The 21,514-nt window shown below is 34.5% G+C and overlaps 1 long non-coding RNA gene across 1 annotated transcript; it reads right to left on the bottom strand.

Moving 5' to 3' along the window:
* Nucleotides 1-5,165: 5,165 nt before the first annotated feature.
* LOC135688549 (uncharacterized) lies at nt 5,166-21,514 on the bottom strand. Its single transcript, XR_016144909.1, has 6 exons — nt 21,115-21,514; nt 16,368-16,470; nt 15,732-15,802; nt 15,025-15,095; nt 6,999-7,308; nt 5,166-6,456 (listed from the first exon to the last, which is right to left on the bottom strand). It is a non-coding gene; the product is annotated as an uncharacterized LOC135688549 (long non-coding RNA).

Genomic DNA, 21,514 nt, shown 5'->3' on the forward strand with positions numbered 1-21,514 from the left:
GACAGGGGCCACTTCCGACTTGATAGAGGTTCAATTCAAACATTTATGGTAAATTTTTCGCTGGTAATTTTCTGGCCAAAAATCGAAATTTTCCAAAGCCTATAGCCTTACTTTTTTGTGAAAAAACATGGTTCTTTTTTCGTTCATTTCTTTCAGTTATATTGATTTTAGGAAAGACAGGGGCCAATACAGACTTGCTAGAGGCTCAATTCAAACATTTATGGTAAATTTTTCACTGGTAATTTTCTGGCCATAAATCGATATTTTCCAAAGCCTATAGCCTTACTTTTTGGTGGAAAAACATCGTTCTTTTTTCTCTCATTTCTGTTTATTAAATTGCTTTTAGGAAGGACAGGGGCCACTTCCGACTTGATAGAGGTTCAATTCAAACATTTATGGTAAATTTTTCGCTGGTAATTTTCTGGCCAAAAATCGAAATTTTCCAAAGCCTATAGCCTTACTTTTTTGTGAAAAAACATGGTTCTTTTTTCGTTCATTTCTTTCAGTTATATTGATTTTAGGAAAGACAGGGGCCAATACAGACTTCCTAGAGGTTCAATTCAAACTTTTATCGTAAACCTTTCGCTGGTAATTTTCTGGCCAAAAATCGATATTTTCCAAAGCCTAAAGCCTTACTTTTTTGTGGAAAAACATCGTTCTTTTTTCTCTCATTTCTGTTCCTTTTATTGCTTTTAGGAAGGACAGGGGCAGATACAGACTTGCTAGAGATTCAAAACAAACATTTATGTTAAATTTTTCGCTGGTATTTTTCTGGCCAAAAATCGAAATTTTTCAAAGCCTATAGCCTTACTTTTTTGTGAAAAAACATGGTTCTTTTTTCGTTCATTTCTTTCAGTTATATTGATTTTAGGAAAGACAGGGGCCAATACAGACTTAATAGAGGTTCAATTCAAACATTTTTCGTAAATTTTTCGCGGGTAATTTTCTGGCCAAAAATCGATATTTTCCAAAGCCTATAGCCTTACTTTTTGGTGAAAAAACATCGTTCTTTTTTCTCTCATTTCTGTTTGTTTTATTGCTTCTAGGAAGGACAGGCGCCAATACAGACTTGCTAGAGATTCAATTCAAACATTTATGGTAAATTTTTCACTGGTGATTTTCTGGCCAAAAATTGAAATTTTTCAAAGCCTATAGCCTTACTTTTTTGTGAAAAAACATCGTTCTTTTTTCTCTCATTTCTGTTTATTTAATTGCTTTTAGGAAGGACAGGGGCCACTACGGACTTGATAGAGGTTCAATTCAAACATTTATGGTAAATTTTTCGCTGGTAATTTTCTGGCCAAAAATCGAAATTTTCCAAAGCCTATAGCCTTACTTTTTTGTGAAAAAACATCGTTCTTTTTTCTCTCATTTCTGTTTGTTTTATTGCTTCTAGGAAGGACAGGCGCCACTACAAACTTGATAGAGGTTCAATTCAAACATTTATGGTAAATTTTTCGCTGGTGATTTTCTGGCCAAAAATCGAAATTTTCCAAAGCCTATAGCCTTACTTTTTTGTGGAAAAACATGGTTCTTTTTTCGTTCATTTCTTTCAGTGATATCGATTTTAGGAAGGAAAGGGGCCAATACAGACTTCCTAGAGGTTCAATTCAAACATTTATCGTAAACCTTTCGCTGGTAATTTTCTGGCCAAAAATCGATATTTTCCAAAGCCTAAAGCCTTACTTTTTTGTGGAAAAACATCGTTCTTTTTTCTCTCATTTCTGTTTATTTAATTGCTTTTAGGAAGGACAGGGGCCACTACGGACTTGCTAGAGGTTCAATTCAAACATTTATGGTAAATTTTTCGCTGGTGATTTTCTGGCCAAAAATCGAAATTTTCCAAAGCCTATAGCCTTACTTTTTTGTGGAAAAACATGGTTCTTTTTTCGTTCATTTCTTTCAGTGATATCGATTTTAGGAAGGAAAGGGGCCAATACAGACTTCCTAGAGGTTCAATTCAAACATTTATCGCAAACCTTTCGCTGGTAATTTTCTGGCCAAAAATCGATATTTTCCAAAGCCTAAAGCCTTACTTTTTTGTGGAAAAACATCGTTCTTTTTTCTCTCATTTCTGTTCCTTTTATTGCTTTTAGGAAGGACAGGGGCAGATACAGACTTGCTAGAGATTCAAATCAAACATTTATGGTAAATTTTTCGCTGGTATTTTTCTGGCCAAAAATCGAAATTTTTCAAAGCCTATAGCCTTACTTTTTTGTGGAAAAACATCGTTCTTTTTTCTCTCATTTCTGTTCCTTTTATTGCTTTTAGGAAGGACAGGGGCCACTACAGACTTAATAGAGGTTCAATTCAAACATTCATTGTAAATTTTTCGCTGGTGATTTTCTGGCAAAAAATCAAAATTTTCCAAAGCCTATAGCCTTACTTTTTTGTGGAAAAACATGGTTCTTTTTTCGTTCATTTCTTTCAGTGATATCGATTATAGGAAGGAAAGGGGCCAATACAGACTTCCTAGAGGTTCAATTCAAACTTTTATCGTAAACCTTTCGCTGGTAATTTTCTGGCCAAAAATCGATATTTTCCAAAGCCTAAAGCCTTACTTTTTTGTGGAAAAACATCGTTCTTTTTTCTCTCATTTCTGTTCCTTTTATTGCTTTTAGGAAGGACAGGGGCAGATACAGACTTGCTAGAGATTCAAAACAAACATTTATGTTAAATTTTTCGCTGGTATATTTCTGGCCAAAAATCGAAATTTTTCAAAGCCTATAGCCTTACTTTTTTGTGAAAAAACATGGTTCTTTTTTCGTTCATTTCTTTCAGTTATATTGATTTTAGGAAAGACAGGGGCCAATACAGACTTAATAGAGGTTCAATTCAAACATTTTTCGTAAATTTTTCGCGGGTAATTTTCTGGCCAAAAATCGATATTTTCCAAAGCCTATAGCCTTACTTTTTGGTGAAAAAACATCGTTCTTTTTTCTCTCATTTCTGTTTGTTTTATTGCTTCTAGGAAGGACAGGCGCCAATACAGACTTGCTAGAGATTCAATTCAAACATTTATGGTAAATTTTTCACTGGTGATTTTCTGGCCAAAAATTGAAATTTTTCAAAGCCTATAGCCTTACTTTTTTGTGAAAAAACATCGTTCTTTTTTCTCTCATTTCTGTTTATTTAATTGCTTTTAGGAAGGACAGGGGCCACTACGGACTTGATAGAGGTTCAATTCAAACATTTATGGTAAATTTTTCGCTGGTAATTTTCTGGCCAAAAATCGAAATTTTCCAAAGCCTATAGCCTTACTTTTTTGTGAAAAAACATCGTTCTTTTTTCTCTCATTTCTGTTTGTTTTATTGCTTCTAGGAAGGACAGGCGCCACTACAAACTTGATAGAGGTTCAATTCAAACATTTATGGTAAATTTTTCGCTGGTGATTTTCTGGCCAAAAATCGAAATTTTCCAAAGCCTATAGCCTTACTTTTTTGTGGAAAAACATGGTTCTTTTTTCGTTCATTTCTTTCAGTGATATCGATTTTAGGAAGGAAAGGGGCCAATACAGACTTCCTAGAGGTTCAATTCAAACATTTATCGTAAACCTTTCGCTGGTAATTTTCTGGCCAAAAATCGATATTTTCCAAAGCCTAAAGCCTTACTTTTTTGTGGAAAAACATCGTTCTTTTTTCTCTCATTTCTGTTCCTTTTATTGCTTTTAGGAAGGACAGGGGCAGATACAGACTTGCTAGAGATTCAAATCAAACATTTATGGTAAATTTTTCGCTGGTATTTTTCTGGCCAAAAATCGAAATTTTTCAAAGCCTATAGCCTTACTTTTTTGTGGAAAAACATCGTTCTTTTTTCTCTCATTTCTGTTCCTTTTATTGCTTTTAGGAAGGACAGGGGCCACTACAGACTTAATAGAGGTTCAATTCAAACATTTATGGTAAATTTTTCACTGGTATTTTTCTGGCCATAAATCGATATTTTCCAAAGCCTATAGCCTTACTTTTTGGTGGAAAAACATCGTTCTTTTTTCTCTCATTTCTGTTTGTTTTATTGCTTCTAGGAAGGACAGGCGCCAATACAGACTTGCTAGAGATTCAATTCAAACATTTATGGTAAATTTTTCACTGGTGATTTTCTGGCCAAAAATAGAAATTTTCCAAAGCCTATAGCCTTACTTTTTTGTGAAAAAACATCGTTCTTTTTTCTCTCATTTCTGTTTATTTAATTGCTTTTAGGAAGGACAGGGGCCACTACGGACTTGCTAGAGGTTCAATTCAAACATTTATGGTAAATTTTTCGCTGGTGATTTTCTGGCCAAAAATCGAAATTTTCCAAAGCCTATAGCCTTACTTTTTTGTGGAAAAACATGGTTCTTTTTTCGTTCATTTCTTTCAGTGATATCGATTTTAGGAAGGAAAGGGGCCAATACAGACTTCCTAGAGGTTCAATTCAAACATTTATCGCAAACCTTTCGCTGGTAATTTTCTGGCCAAAAATCGATATTTTCCAAAGCCTAAAGCCTTACTTTTTTGTGGAAAAACATCGTTCTTTTTTCTCTCATTTCTGTTCCTTTTATTGCTTTTAGGAAGGACAGGGGCAGATACAGACTTGCTAGAGATTCAAATCAAACATTTATGGTAAATTTTTCGCTGGTATTTTTCTGGCCAAAAATCGAAATTTTTCAAAGCCTATAGCCTTACTTTTTTGTGGAAAAACATCGTTCTTTTTTCTCTCATTTCTGTTCCTTTTATTGCTTTTAGGAAGGACAGGGGCCACTACAGACTTAATAGAGGTTCAATTCAAACATTTATGGTAAATTTTTCGCTGGTAATTTTCTGGCCAAAAATCGAAATTTTCCAAAGCCTATAGCCTTACTTTTTTGTGAAAAAACATGGTTCTTTTTTCGTTCATTTCTTTCAGTTATATTGATTTTAGGAAAGACAGGGGCCAATACAGACTTAATAGAGGTTCAATTCAAACATTTTTCGTAAATTTTTCGCTGGTAATTTTCTGGCCAAAAATCGATATTTTCCAAAGCCTATAGCCTTACTTTTTGGTGAAAAAACATCGTTCTTTTTTCTCTCATTTCTGTTTGTTTTATTGCTTCTAGGAAGGACAGGGGCCAATACAGACTTGCTAGAGGTTCAATTCAAACATTTATGGTAAATTTTTCACTGGTGATTTTCTGGCCAAAAATTGAAATTTTCCAAAGCCTATAGCCTTACTTTTTTGTGAAAAAAACATCGTTCTTTTTTCGTTCATTTCTTTCAGTTATATTGATTTTAGGAAGGATAAAGGCCAATACAGACTTGCTAGAGGTTCAATTCAAATATTTCCAGTAACGTTTTCAAGGAACATTGTGCCGCGAAAAATCGGAATTTCCGAAAGTCAATTTTTATATTATTCTTTAGATGATAACATTACTTTTTTTCTTATTTTTCAGCCATCTTTATTTTTTCTAGAAATGACAGACGCCAAGCAGGATTCTTTGAAGGTCGAATTCTAACTATATAAAGATTTTTTTAGTGAAATTTTTCACGACAAAAAGATGAAGTTTTCAAAACTTGATATCCTTACCTTTTAGGAAATAAGCATTGTACATTTCCTTTAAACTGTTTCTTGCTGATAAATCTTAAATCCGTTTGTTTACGATTGGAACACTGTTTGAGATGCGTTGGATGATTTTCAAGCTCGACTTAAAATTGGAGTTATTTTTCATAAAAATCTGTGACTCTGTACAAGCAAAAGCTTCAAAATTGTCATTTTTCAAATAAAACTTTATTCGCTTGAAAAAACCTAAAGTACCTTATTGTCTGTTCACAACACAATTTGAGATGATATTTTGAAAAAATTCCTAGACATTTTTCAAATATTCAACTTTCTGAAAAGTTATATGTTGCTCCAAACAACCTAAAATACGTCAATCTATATTCATGACAAAATTTGAGATGTTTTGACAGACTTTAAGCTCACTTGTTTCGAAAAAGATGCTACTGTTTTTCAAAATAATCTGCCACCCTAGATATGCAAAAAACTTCAAAAATTGGGAATCTTGGAAAAAAGTTTTCGCACGAAACATCCTAAATGTCTTAATTTACAATCCCGACAACATTTGAAGTGATTTGGAACAATTGCAAGCTCATATTTATAGAAAAAGATCCTAGTCATTTGTCAAATAATATGTGACCCCAGCTATGCAAAAAACTTTAAAAATTGTCACTTTTTAGAAAAAATATTTGTTGGCTCAAAACCAAATAAAACAGCATATATTATGTTTACAACACAATTTGAGATGTCTTGAAGGGAAATTCAAGCTGAAATATTTAGAAAAGGATCCTAGTCATTCTTCAAAAATTATGTGACCCCGAATAATAAAAATCTTTAGAAAATGTCAACCTAAACACACAAATATTGTTTTTTTTAAAAACTTTGTGATGCTATAAAATACCTTTTTGCCGTTATTTAAAGACTTTTCCGTGAGTTTCCCAATGATATCTGAAAGAAACAGACAAGATGAACTTTGAAAAAAACTATGAAATCAGATCTACAAAAAGCTAAACAAATTGTCAAAGTTAAAAAAATATTTCACTGAAAGCAACCTAAAATTCCATAAACTATGTTGCCGACATCATTTGAGGTATTTTGGATGAATTTCAGGCTCATATATTTTGAAAAATCCCTAGACATTTTCCAAAAACTTTCTGACTCTCAGGGGCGCTTAAATAAGATTAAGGCAGGAGGGGCAGTGTTGGTGCTGAGGGCAAACAGTAGAATTTTTTCCACTACCATAATCGAATCGAGCAAATTGTTGACAAAATTCTTCATGCAAGTGGGTATTTAAAGGCCTTGTCATTATTCGAAATTTTTGTGAACAATTTTTGGGCGGTACAGAACTTGAAAATGGCTTTGAAAAGGCATTCTCTTTGAAAAAAGCAAACATTTTGCAACATACTAAAAGCTTTTTCATCTGACAGTCACCCCTCAGGGTACAAAATATCAGAATAAGGGTCCAAAAGAACACGATGGAAAATACATACCCAGATGTGGATCGAAATAGGCCAATCAGAAAATCGCAAGCACCAGACCGGTATAGTTGACCAATCAGTGCCGCGTGCCTAAAGAAAAATTACCACTGGAGTCCAAAAGAGAAAACGAGCTCCTTCTGTCTACACAATGGCGGCTTTTTCGTCTGTATGTAGATTGATTCCAAAACTGCTAGATGAAACGACGACCGGGCTCTGCCAATTATCCGAAACATGTCGTCATTATAGAGTTTTGCACAATCTGGGTTGTCTAAAAGATGTTGACCGATGGCAGAATCACTTGTTTTTTGCTGTGTTTTTAGCCCTACAAAATCAAGATCGAAATTCATAAAAATATAGCTTTACGAAAATCATGGCAAATAAAAATTGGCTGTCAGTAAAACTTTGATTGTCCGCTTAGTTTCGATACTCCATAGTTGCGTAATCATTGAGAGTGTAAAATGGCAAATAATAACCACAAGAATCTTTTCAAGAATTCTTTTATTAAGGTATAAAATAAGCGTAGCATCCTTGTTCTGATGATGGAAAAAATAGTTAGTGTCTAATAAGAAACCGTTGGTTTTTGAAGCTTGTTATCGTCACCGACAGCAAGAAAGGGAAATTTTTCTATTTTTTTATAATTCTAATGGAAATATACATAATGAGAGTGGCTAATCTATTCATCAATTATCTAGAAGATTCTCTAGTATTTTCTTAGGAGTGAATATTTAAGGGCAAGTGGGCAGGATGGGCAGCTGCCCTTGCAGCCCCTCCAGGGTAGCCGCCCCTCTAGGGTAGGCACCCCTGGTGACCCTGGATATGAAAAAAACTTTGAAAATTGTTAATTTAAAGAAAAAATATAATTTGCTCGAAACAACCTACACAATTTGAGATGTTTTGGACAAACTTCAAGCTCGCATTTTCAAAAAAAGATCCTAGTCATTTATCGAAATATTTGTGACCCTGGAAATGCAAAAAAACTTTAAAAAGTTGCAATTTTGGAAAAATATATTTTGCTCGAAACAACCTGAAAGACCTTAATTTGCGATCGTGATATCTTTTGAGGTGCCTTAGATGAATTTTAAGCTCATATACTTAGAAAAAGATCCTAGTTACTTTTGAAAAAGCCTGTGACCCTGGATATGCAAAAAACTTCAAAAAATGGCAATTTTTGGAAAAATTATCTTTTGCTCGAAACAACCTGAAAGATCTTATTTTACGACCTTGACATCTTTTGAGGTGCCTTGGATGAATTTTAAGCTCATATTTAGAAAAAGATCCTAGTTACTTTTAAAAAAGCCTGTGACCCTGGATATGCAAAAAACTTCAAAAAATGGCAATTTTTGGAAAAATTATCTTTTGCTCGAAACAACCTGAAAGATCTTAATTTGCGATCCTGACATCTTTTGAGGTGCCTTGGATGAATTTTAAGCTCATATACTTAGAAAAGGATCCTAGTTACTTTTAAAAAAGCCTGTGACCCTCGATATGCAAAAAACTTCAAAAAATGGCAATTTTTGGAAAAATTATCTTTTGCTTGAAACAACCTGAAAGATCTAAATTTACGATCCTGACATCTTTTGAGGTGCCTTGGATGAATTTTAAGCTAATATATTTAGAAAAAGATCCTAGTTACTTTAAAAAGCCTGTGACCCTGGATATGCAAATATGACTTCAAAAAATGGCAATTTTTGGAAAAATTATCTTTTGCTCGAAACAACCTGAAAGACCTTAATTTACGACCCTGACATCTTTGAGGTGCCTTGGATGAATTTTAAGCTCATATATTTAGAAAAAGATCCTAACTACTTTTGAAAAAGCCTGTGACCCTGGATATGCAAAAAACTTCAAAAAATGGCAATTTTTGGAAAAATTATCTTTTGCTCGAAACAACCTGAAAGACCTTAATTTGTGATCGTGATATCTTTTGAGGTGCCTTAGATGAATTTTAAGCTCATATACTTAGAAAAAGATCCTAGTTACTTTTGAAAAAGCCTGTGACCCTGGATATGCAAAAAATTTCAAAAAATGGCAATTTTTGGAAAAATTATCTTTTGCTCGAAACAACCTGAAAGACCTTAATTTGTGATCGTGATATCTTTTGAGGTGCCTTAGATGAATTTTAAGCTCATATACTTAGAAAAAGATCCTAGTTACTTTTGAAAAAGCCTGTGACCCTGGATATGCAAAAAACTTCAAAAAATGGCAATTTTTGGAAAAATTATCTTTTGCTCGAAACAACCTGAAAGATCTTAATTTACGACCTTGACATCTTTTGAGGTGCCTTGGATGAATTTTAAGCTCATATTTAGAAAAAGATCCTAGTTACTTTTAAAAAAGCCTGTGACCCTGGATATGCAAAAAACTTCAAAAAATGGCAATTTTTGGAAAAATCTCGAAACAACCTGAAAGATCTTAATTTGCGATCCTGACATCTTTTGAGGTGCCTTGGATGAATTTTAAGCTCATATACTTAGAAAAGGATCCTAGTTACTTTTAAAAAAGCCTGTGACCCTCGATATGCAAAAAACTTCAAAAAATGGCAATTTTTGGAAAAATTATCTTTTGCTCGAAACAACCTGAAAGATCTTAATTTACGATCCTGACATCTTTTGAGGTGCCTTGGATGAATTTTAAGCTAATATATTTAGAAAAAGATCCTAGTTACTTTAAAAAGCCTGTGACCCTGGATATGCAAATATGACTTCAAAAAATGGCAATTTTTGGAAAAATTATCTTTTGCTCGAAACAACCTGAAAGACCTTAATTTACGACCCTGACATCTTTGAGGTGCCTTGGATGAATTTTAAGCTCATATTTAGAAAAAGATCCTAGTTACTTTTAAAAAAGCCTGTGACCCTGGATATGCAAAAAACTTCAAAAAATGGCAATTTTTGGAAAAATTATCTTTTGCTCGAAACAACCTGAAAGATCTTATTTTACGACCTTGACATCTTTTGAGGTGCCTTGGATGAATTTTAAGCTCATATTTAGAAAAAGATCCTAGTTACTTTTAAAAAAGCCTGTGACCCTGGATATGCAAAAAACTTCAAAAAATGGCAATTTTTGGAAAAATTATCTTTTGCTCGAAACAACCTGAAAGATCTTAATTTGCGATCCTGACATCTTTTGAGGTGCCTTGGATGAATTTTAAGCTCATATACTTAGAAAAGGATCCTAGTTACTTTTAAAAAAGCCTGTGACCCTCGATATGCAAAAAACTTCAAAAAATGGCAATTTTTGGAAAAATTATCTTTTGCTCGAAACAACCTGAAAGATCTAAATTTACGATCCTGACATCTTTTGAGGTGCCTTGGATGAATTTTAAGCTAATATATTTAGAAAAAGATCCTAGTTACTTTAAAAAGCCTGTGACCCTGGATATGCAAATATGACTTCAAAAAATGGCAATTTTTGGAAAAATTATCTTTTGCTCGAAACAACCTGAAAGACCTTAATTTACGACCCTGACATCTTTGAGGTGCCTTGGATGAATTTTAAGCTCATATATTTAGAAAAAGATCCTAACTACTTTTGAAAAAGCCTGTGACCCTGGATATGCAAAAAACTTCAAAAAATGGCAATTTTTGGAAAAATTATCTTTTGCTCGAAACAACCTGAAAGACCTTAATTTGTGATCGTGATATCTTTTGAGGTGCCTTAGATGAATTTTAAGCTCATATACTTAGAAAAAGATCCTAGTTACTTTTGAAAAAGCCTGTGACCCTGGATATGCAAAAAATTTCAAAAAATGGCAATTTTTGGAAAAATTATCTTTTGCTCGAAACAACCTGAAAGACCTTAATTTGTGATCGTGATATCTTTTGAGGTGCCTTAGATGAATTTTAAGCTCATATACTTAGAAAAAGATCCTAGTTACTTTTGAAAAAGCCTGTGACCCTGGATATGCAAAAAACTTCAAAAAATGGCAATTTTTGGAAAAATTATCTTTTGCTCGAAACAACCTGAAAGATCTTAATTTACGACCTTGACATCTTTTGAGGTGCCTTGGATGAATTTTAAGCTCATATTTAGAAAAAGATCCTAGTTACTTTTAAAAAAGCCTGTGACCCTGGATATGCAAAAAACTTCAAAAAATGGCAATTTTTGGAAAAATCTCGAAACAACCTGAAAGATCTTAATTTGCGATCCTGACATCTTTTGAGGTGCCTTGGATGAATTTTAAGCTCATATACTTAGAAAAGGATCCTAGTTACTTTTAAAAAAGCCTGTGACCCTCGATATGCAAAAAACTTCAAAAAATGGCAATTTTTGGAAAAATTATCTTTTGCTCGAAACAACCTGAAAGATCTTAATTTACGATCCTGACATCTTTTGAGGTGCCTTGGATGAATTTTAAGCTAATATATTTAGAAAAAGATCCTAGTTACTTTAAAAAGCCTGTGACCCTGGATATGCAAATATGACTTCAAAAAATGGCAATTTTTGGAAAAATTATCTTTTGCTCGAAACAACCTGAAAGACCTTAATTTACGACCCTGACATCTTTGAGGTGCCTTGGATGAATTTTAAGCTCATATATTTAGAAAAAGATCCTAACTACTTTTGAAAAAGCCTGTGACCCTGGATATGCAAAAAACTTCAAAAAATGGCAATTTTTGGAAAAATTATCTTTTGCTCGAAACAACCTGAAAGACCTTAATTTGTGATCGTGATATCTTTTGAGGTGCCTTAGATGAATTTTAAGCTCATATACTTAGAAAAAGATCCTAGTTACTTTTGAAAAAGCCTGTGACCCTGGATATGCAAAAAATTTCAAAAAATGGCAATTTTTGGAAAAATTATCTTTTGCTCGAAACAACCTGAAAGACCTTAATTTGTGATCGTGATATCTTTTGAGGTGCCTTAGATGAATTTTAAGCTCATATACTTAGAAAAAGATCCTAGTTACTTTTGAAAAAGCCTGTGACCCTGGATATGCAAAAAACTTCAAAAAATGGCAATTTTTGGAAAAATTATCTTTTGCTCGAAACAACCTGAAAGATCTTAATTTACGACCTTGACATCTTTTGAGGTGCCTTGGATGAATTTTAAGCTCATATTTAGAAAAAGATCCTAGTTACTTTTAAAAAAGCCTGTGACCCTGGATATGCAAAAAACTTCAAAAAATGGCAATTTTTGGAAAAATCTCGAAACAACCTGAAAGATCTTAATTTGCGATCCTGACATCTTTTGAGGTGCCTTGGATGAATTTTAAGCTCATATACTTAGAAAAGGATCCTAGTTACTTTTAAAAAAGCCTGTGACCCTCGATATGCAAAAAACTTCAAAAAATGGCAATTTTTGGAAAAATTATCTTTTGCTCGAAACAACCTGAAAGATCTTAATTTACGATCCTGACATCTTTTGAGGTGCCTTGGATGAATTTTAAGCTAATATATTTAGAAAAAGATCCTAGTTACTTTAAAAAGCCTGTGACCCTGGATATGCAAATATGACTTCAAAAAATGGCAATTTTTGGAAAAATTATCTTTTGCTCGAAACAACCTGAAAGACCTTAATTTACGACCCTGACATCTTTGAGGTGCCTTGGATGAATTTTAAGCTCATATATTTAGAAAAAGATCCTAACTACTTTTGAAAAAGCCTGTGACCCTGGATATGCAAAAAACTTCAAAAAATGGCAATTTTTGGAAAAATTATCTTTTGCTCGAAACAACCTGAAAGATCTTAATTTACGATCCTGACATCTTTTGAGGTGCCTTGGATGAATTTTAAGCTAATATATTTAGAAAAAGATCCTAGTTACTTTAAAAAGCCTGTGACCCTTGATATGCAAATATGACTTCAAAAAATGGCAATTTTTGGAAAAATTATCTTTTGCTCGAAACAACCTGAAAGACCTTAATTTACGATCCTGACATCTTTTGAGGTGCCTTGGATGAATTTTAAGCTCATATATTTAGAAAAAGATCCTAACTACTTTTGAAAAAGCCTGTGACCCTGGATATGCAAATAAAACTTCAAAAAATGGCAATTTTTGGAAAAATTATCTTTTGCTCGAAACAACCTGAAAGACCTTAATTTACGACCTTGACATCTTTTGAGGTGCCTTGGATGAATTTTAAGCTCGAATATTTAGAAAAAGATCCTAACTACTTTTGAAAAAGCCTGTGACCCTGGATATGCAAAAAACTTCAAAAAATGGCAATTTTTGGAAAAATTATCTTTTGCTCGAAACAACCTGAAAGATCTTAATTTACGACCTTGACATCTTTTGAGGTGCCTTGGATGAATTTTAAGCTCGAATATTTAGAAAAAGATCCTAACTACTTTTGAAAAAGCCTGCGACCCTGGATATGCAAAAAACTTCAAAAAATGGCAATTTTTGGAAAAATTATCTTTTGCTCGAAACAACCTGAAAGACCTTAATTTACGATCCTGACATCTTTTGAGGTGCCTTGGATGAATTTTATGCTCATATATTTAGAAAAAGATCCTAACTACTTTTGAAAAAGCCTGTGACCCTGGATATGCAAAAAACTTCAAAAAATGGCAATTTTTGGAAAAATTATCTTTTGCTCGAAACAACCTGAAAGACCTTAATTTACGATCCTGACATCTTTTGAGGTGCCTTGGATGAATTTTAAGCTCATATATTTAGAAAAAGATCCTAACTACTTTTGAAAAAGCCTGTGGCCCTGGATATGCAAATAAAACTTCAAAAAATGGCAATTTTTGGAAAAATTATCTTTTGCTCGAAACAACCTGAAAGATCTTAATTTACGACCTTGACATCTTTTGAGGTGCCTTGGATGAATTTTAAGCTCGAATATTTAGAAAAAGATCCTAACTACTTTTGAAAAAGCCTGTGGCCCTGGATATGCAAAAAACTTCAAAAAATGGCAATTTTTGGAAACATTATCTTTTGCTCTAAACAACCTGAAAGATCTTAATTTACGACCTTGACATCTTTTGAGGTGCCTTGGATGAAATTTAAGCTCATATATTTAGAAAAAGATCCTAGTTACTTTTGAAAAAGCCTTTGGCCCTGGATATGCAAATATGACTTCAAAAAATGGCAATTTTTGGAAAAATTATCTTTTGCTCGAAACAACCTGAAAGACCTTAATTTACGACCCTGACATCTTTTGAGGTGCCTTGGATGAATTTTAAGCTCATATACTTAGAAAAGGATCCTAGTTACTTTTAAAAAAGCCTGTGACCCTGGATATGCAAAAAACTTCAAAAAATGGCAATTTTTGGAAAAATTATCTTTTGCTCGAAACAACCTGAAAGATCTTAATTTACGACCTTGACATCTTTTGAGGTGCCTTGGATGAATTTTAAGCTCATATATTTAGAAAAAGATCCTAACTACTTTTGAAAAAGCCTGTGACCCTGGATATGCAAAAAACTTCAAAAAATGGCAATTTTTGGAAAAATTATCTTTTGCTCGAAACAACCTGAAAGATCTTAATTTGCGACCTTGACATCTTTTGAGGTGCCTTGGATGAATTTTAATCTCATATATTTAGAAAAAGATCCTAACTACTTTTGAAAAAGCCTGTGACCCTGGATATGCAAAAAACTTCAAAAAATGGCAATTTTTGGAAAAATTATCTTTTGCTCGAAACAACCTGAAAGATCTTAATTTGCGATCCTGATATCTTTTGAGGTGCCTTGGATGAAATTTAAGCTCATATACTTAGAAAAGGATCCTAGTTACTTTTAAAAAAGCCTGTGACCCTGGATATGCAAAAAACTTCAAAAAATGGGAAGTTTTGGACAAAATATTTCTTGCTCAAAGCAGCCACCCTTATTTATCTTCAGGACACGGTTTGATATGTTTCTGATGAATTTCAAGCTCAGATATTTAGAAAAAGATCCTAGTCATTTTAAAAAAAATCTGTGATTCAGATATGCAAAAGAATTAAAAATTGTCATCAGCTTTAAATGTCTTAATTTACGTTCGCCACACTATTTGAGGTGTTTTGGGTGAATTTCGTTACATGATCATATTTCGAAAAAAAGATCCCAGTCATTTTTCAAAAATTCAAAACAAAACAAGCACACTCACCATCGTATGTTTGTTGGTTCAAATTCTGCTGCATCAATAATCATTCCACTGAAGGTGATCTTCTAAGATACCTAGATGAAATGAGCATAACAACAAACCATCAGTTTTCAACCTAAGCATCGTTTTGTTCAGTGCAGATATTTTAAGACAACGTTTAATCAGCATTCTTTCTTTCTATTTGTTTTTTTAGAGTTCTGAATATTTGCACAGTGCGAGGTTTATCTAAAATGTTCATTACAAGGATGCAGCCTGTTATTTTGCTCAAAACATCCTAAAATGCATTAATTTTGTTCGCGACACTATTTGAGATATGTTGGATGAGTTTCTACGCATAGTTCGAGAAAACGATCCTAGTCATTTTGAAAAAATCTGGGAACCAGGATGAGCGAAAAACCTCGAAAAGTTCAATCTTCACAAAAAATTTCCCTTGAGACTCTACCCCATAAAAAGGAGAGAGCTTCTACCTCATTTCTATTTAAGGCTAGCCTTGATAATAGAGGGTCACAGAGGAGTCAAAGTTATTCACCACAATCTGTAGCAGCGAAAGCTTCCTTTGATCTCATGACCCACTCAGAGGCACATCTTTTCATCTTGCCAAGGCTAACCTTACTATTGAACGCCAGGAGTCGTAGGCTGTCTGCGTAACGGGCTTCAATGAGGGCTTAAAGAGTTCCTATAATAACATACTATAAAACAAGCATTCTCACCATTATATTTATTGTTTGTGCCAATTCACAGCAGCTCCATACATTATACTGAATCTGATCTTCTCGGCAACCTAGAAGTGTATAAAAATTTATCAACAGTTGTCAATTTCAGCATTGTTTTGTTTAGTACAGAGATTTTAATATAAGGATTCATCGGCTTAACTTTTTTCCTATTTGCACAGCTTAATGTCTAGTTACCAAATTTAATTATTAGAATGCAGCAGCTATCCCAGAATCTTGAAAGATAATGGTCGACCGAAGTTTTTTAAACTTTTTCATACAAGTTTACAGATGCTAAGACAAACGTAAGAGAAGCGTTTGTTACAGACTATATTTTCAATGCAGTCAATGACTCTCGATTTTATCATGAAAAAGAGTGAGGTAGAAAATTCGGACTTTTCAAATAAGCCTTATGCTCAAACTCCAAAACACGGACTTTTGACGAAATTATCAAAATTTTCGTTCTCCAACAAGTGTCGTGGTGGCCAGGGGAACTTTGCATACCTGCCTACCCCTAACCCCTAGTAACCAGGAATCAAGGGACTCCGAAGGCGATCCAGCTCTGAAAAAGCGAATTTAAAGCAAACGTACATGAAAAAGACAATTCGAAAAAGCTGAGTTCGAAGAGATGCATACTTCAATATGAATATATCTTTTCCTCGTCTGCTTCTTTTCTCCTCTACACTTCAGCCCCATTCTACCTTCTCTGCCATCGTTAAAACGTTTGACGCTCCGGAACCTATAATATTAATAATAATCAATTTATTAAAAGTTGGCGCTACGTAGCTATTTGCAGTGAAGTAAGCTAGGTCTCATCCCAGCCAACTGTAGAAACTAATATATTGAATAAATACATACAAGATTAAATACATGAAATTTCAAGTGCATAGTAAATTTCAAAACATAGTGGTATAAAAATCTGAGCTATTTAAAACCCGGAAGTCCACCTATGAATGTGACGATAGTCTTACAAAAATCCAAAAATACAAAAAGTTGTAGTATGAACGTCCTACATAATTTGCATGTGCAGTCAGTGCAATTCCATTATAATTTCATTCTTAATCTCATTGATAGATTGAGCATTCCTTATGTGCTAAGGTTGAGAGAGCCAAAGACGCTGCCCTCTATATTCGGATCTGTAGTAGCAAAAATTCCTTATTGTTTCTCAAATTATAAATAGGATAGGGCTCAGGATGCAGTAGCATCTTACCACACATCATGTAAGTAACACGCTGATCTGCTTGACCTCAAGGTTGTTTAATATGAGACATATCTGCGATGGGAAGCTTTTATGATGAGATTTTATAAAATATAACTTGACTTTACAAAGAAAATTAGGCTTGTATTTTTAGTAGTATATAGTAGTAGTAGTATTCTGTCGATATTCTTACGTTTATTGTGAAGCATGTTGCTAAAATTTTTTGTGGCCATGTCATGGTCAAATTCAGAGCTCCGAGATAAAATTATGAAAATAAGTTTATGAATATTCTCAAGAATCTCCTTCGGGCCTAATCTAAGTATCTTGTACGCATTTCGGATGCAATTTTCGGCCATTGCTAGAAAAACTGTACTTTCAAAATTTTCCGTGGCTTTACTAAGCCCTTGAACAATCTTGAGATTTTGGCATTATAATAAAGTAAAATTTTTGAAAATTTCTTAGGATCATCCTCGGGTCTAAACGTATATTGTAAGACTAGTTTTCGGCCGTCCAAAACATCCAATTTGTTCAATTGTTCTTGCCACCAACCATAGCGGTGTCCTTTATCAATGCCCATAACTATTTTTTTGGCATAATGATAAGAAGATCTCATGAAATGTTGCTCAGGATTTCCCGTCAGTTTACTTTCAAAATTATCCGTACGGCCTCGAATGGTGGCCGGTTATTTCTAAGTGCCTCAACAATCTTGATATTTGGCATAAAAATAGAGGAAAGCTTATTAATACTGCCCAGGATATTCCGCAAGTCAAAATGAAATATTTTTGATGCAATTTTCCGCTGTCCCTAGAATGCTATACTATTTTGTCGCCAACCATGGTGGCAGCCTTCACGAAACCCCTGAAAAATCTTAACATAATGGTCCCAAACTTTCTATGACTTTTGTCGACCCTGATAAAGTTGACAAAGCAGCTCGGCGTAGTAGTTATCCAGGGGCGTCAAAAATATGGGTGCCTCTCTAGCTAATTTGGAGCCACCGCGCCATTGGTCCAAGCTATCAAATTTCCCCTATGCTGTAAAAGGAAACTCGGACATGTCGTTTTAAACTCTGAAGAATATCAGACGAAAAGCTTTAGTTTACTAAATGTTTGCTTTTTTCAAAGCCATTTAAAAATCAATCATTAAAACTTAATATTTGATCTTAAAAATAATGTTAAACTGTAAACAGATACAAATTGCATCTATGTAAATAGCAAAGGGCTCTGAGCTGGATACCTGTTTTGGCTTTCTTAAGTGTCCTACGGAACATCCCAACACAAAAATATTACTACTTATTGCGAACAATTTTATATCTAACCACCTTGAGGTCAAGCAGATCAGTGTGTTACTTATAAATGTTGATAAGCAATGATGAACTGCAAAGGGATGCTAGGATGCTACTACATCCCAGGCCTCACCCTAGGTTCCAGAGGGTTAAAGGTTTTGAGCAGGTAGCACAAAGAGTGGAGTGGTGCTGAAATGTGAAGGAAAAAGAAAGAGTCGGGAAAAGTTTTTTTTCAAATTGTCTTTTTCATGTACCTGTATAGAAACTCACAAAAGCTGTTGGCAATATTCTTGATCTGATTCTACCATTTTGGTTACTGCCTATGAAAAGCAAGAACTTCATGAGGTGCCATCAAAAAGATTTGAGACTGCTCTTTGATATTTAAACTTCCTTAAAAAATATTGGTATGTGCAAGTTTTCCACCCTTAAAATCCAACTGATAAAATCTTTGTGTGATCCTGCTTTTACAAAATGCATTAGTAAACAAAAACCTGTTATTATAGGGTCAAAAATTAACTCAATAAACCTCATTCTGTGGATCGAATTGTGTAAGAATAAACTGGATGAGTGAAACTTTACAGGGTTTACACCCTCATTTGTATACCCCTGTTGCACTTTCTATAGATATGTTGACAGGGGGGTCAAACAATAAATTTTAGGCCTATAAACAAATAATATAAGTGACCTAGTTAAAATTTTCTGAAATGCCCCAAAGCTCTTTAGCAGCAACAAATGCTTTACATGTATTGGTATATCATGATATCTATATGCAGAATAAGGCAGTTTTTGACAAGATACTGGGTGTGCCAACAGTCCTGCACCATGAGTGCAGGTGCAAGGAAGTTGCCTAAGGGTGCAAAGTGGGCCAGAACTGTCCATGCCCAGTGGGGAATCTATGTAGCTTACCCCCAGATGTAATCGGCATAAACTAACTATTTCCAATTCTATTTCTATAATTATTTTTTTGGTGTATATCCGGCATGAGCTTTACATGGATTCCACCCTGGGCTACTACAACTGTTGGAGCTTTCCAAAAATTTTCTAACTCATTTTTGCAAAAAAGTGAGGGGGGGGCTATAGCCCCTGCTAGCTCAAAGGCCATGCAGTACATGGAATAAAGCTAGCTGTTAGGGTCACCCTTAACAATATCATGTCTGTAGCCTGGGTAGGCAATCACCATGCTCTGCATATTGGTTGTGATATTGGCTTAGGCTGCATTTTGCTCATTGAAGCTTGCTGCACACATTCGACCAAAATTTAATAGTGTGCCAGTCTGCAGAGCGTGGCAGATCTCGACAAGATCTTGTCTGTGCAAGAGCAAATATAAATGTGTGCAAGAGCAAATATAAATGTGTGCAAGAGTGCTGACAAAGTGTGCAATGTGTGTACACTGTTCAGTTTTGATCCAATGTTTGCAATAAGCTTCTAATGGGCAAAGTATTTGTCAATTTGTCTCACAATGAGTGCAATGAAATTATTTCTGCAAAAGCGCTTTCAAGCATTTCACAAAATTGGATCTATCATATATTTTGTATGATTAAATTTCAATTATTTTGACCCCTCTCCCTTGTAGATAGTCAAACTTCTAAGTGGGGGTGTGGGATTGAAAGGTAACCCTTAAAAAGTTCACTCAGTAAGTTGATTTTAACATAATTCAGGCCACAGAATTATCCTTACAGAGTAAATTCTTGGCTCTATAATCATGCTTGAGCACAAGCCAGCTACTTTTAGCTTCCCAAATAATCTTACTTTCTTTGATTCGGACCTTTTTATAACCCTTTTCAGTAACCGGCAAGGCCTCTTCTTACAAGCCCTTGCTTAGGAAATTGAGAATAAACCAAGACTCTAGTTTCTCAGAGAAGTGGAATATGCTAGTTAGATTATCTGGGCATCGATGGATTTAGGGCGAGCATAGGTCATTTCAAAATATCAAATCAAAATACTGAGATAGGAGATGACTTCAGGGCCATTCTGCGGTAATCTATAGGGTGTGGCCCTTAAAAATTTTCACCTTAAAAGCAACCCTGAGAAAGCTGTGCCTCATATTTCATTCAATGTATTTGCATGCCAGACCTTTTCAAATTAGGAGAGTATCATCTATAGGGAAACTCAATCTGCTCACAATATGCACATAGCAAAAGTGGTACATGTTCTCAAATTTAGTTATAGACAGCAACTTTTTCAACTTGTGACAATCAGATGATTCTGATGCTGACCAACACTTGAAGTTAAAGTTGTTTTATGAATACTTAAGTCCCAATTCATCAGCATTTCAAAATTTTAAAGAAAATGTTGTTTAGACCAAGATAGGAAAACATGTTTCAAAAAATGGTGGTCCCTAAAATTTTTCCAGTACCCGTTTTTGCACATGCCACACTCTGCAGACTGGATAGTGTGCACCCATTGCATACTATGCCAGGAGGCTTGTACACATGTATACATTTCAATTGCCGTTGCACACACAAGATCTTGTCGAGAATTGCCATGCTCTTAAGATTAGAGAAATTTAATGTTGCCCAACAACATTTTACCCTCCAGCCTTTGTGTGCTAATTAGTTAAGTGTGCAACCAGCAACTGCAAAAAACTCGAGTGTGAATTTGCCATGTTTTTTTACTATGGCAAACTGGACCAGCCCCACTCAAGTAAAAAACAGTTACAAAAAATCTCTCCAAAGAGCAGCGGAAAATTCAATTGAAAAGTACAGGAAAAGCTAAATTTTGAAATCGGCGTAATTCGGTGCATAACTGCACAAACAACATGAAAGTTTAAGTGCTTGGAATTTCGATAAGACCAGCTTCGATAAAACACCACAGCTGTACATGCTTGGAAACAGAGAATGGCGCCCTGTATATCTAGTATTGAGAGAAATTGACAAATTAATGTACACTATAAGGTCACTCACCAAGTTTCATTTTGATGTTCGAACGGAAAGTAAACGACGTCAATCCTTGTTTTTGTCAAATTCGACCCTTCGAGGTATTGAGCCTTCGTAATTCATTTTTAAAATGGCCGCCAAAACAACCTTTGCCTCACTGCGCACTGCGCACTACTGAGACTTCTAGCGCCTTCGGCGTTTCTATATGATTGGAGCTGACCGCTGCGCGCAGGCTAACCAGTGGCGTATCACTATGAAACTAACAAGGGGGGCTCGTGCACATAAAGTTGCTAAAACAATAGCAAAAGTAGAAATTGGCTAATTTTAGGCATTAACAAGAGAGGCTCAGTCCCCCCGAATCCCCTTAGCATTACATTAAATTTTTACATTTACATTTTCAATCATTTAGGCACGGTAGCCCCGTCAG

Source organism: Rhopilema esculentum, chromosome 19 (genome assembly GCF_057945365.1).
Source record: "Rhopilema esculentum isolate cy_ngs chromosome 19, ASM5794536v1, whole genome shotgun sequence".
Lineage (NCBI taxonomy): Eukaryota > Metazoa > Cnidaria > Scyphozoa > Rhizostomeae > Rhizostomatidae > Rhopilema > Rhopilema esculentum.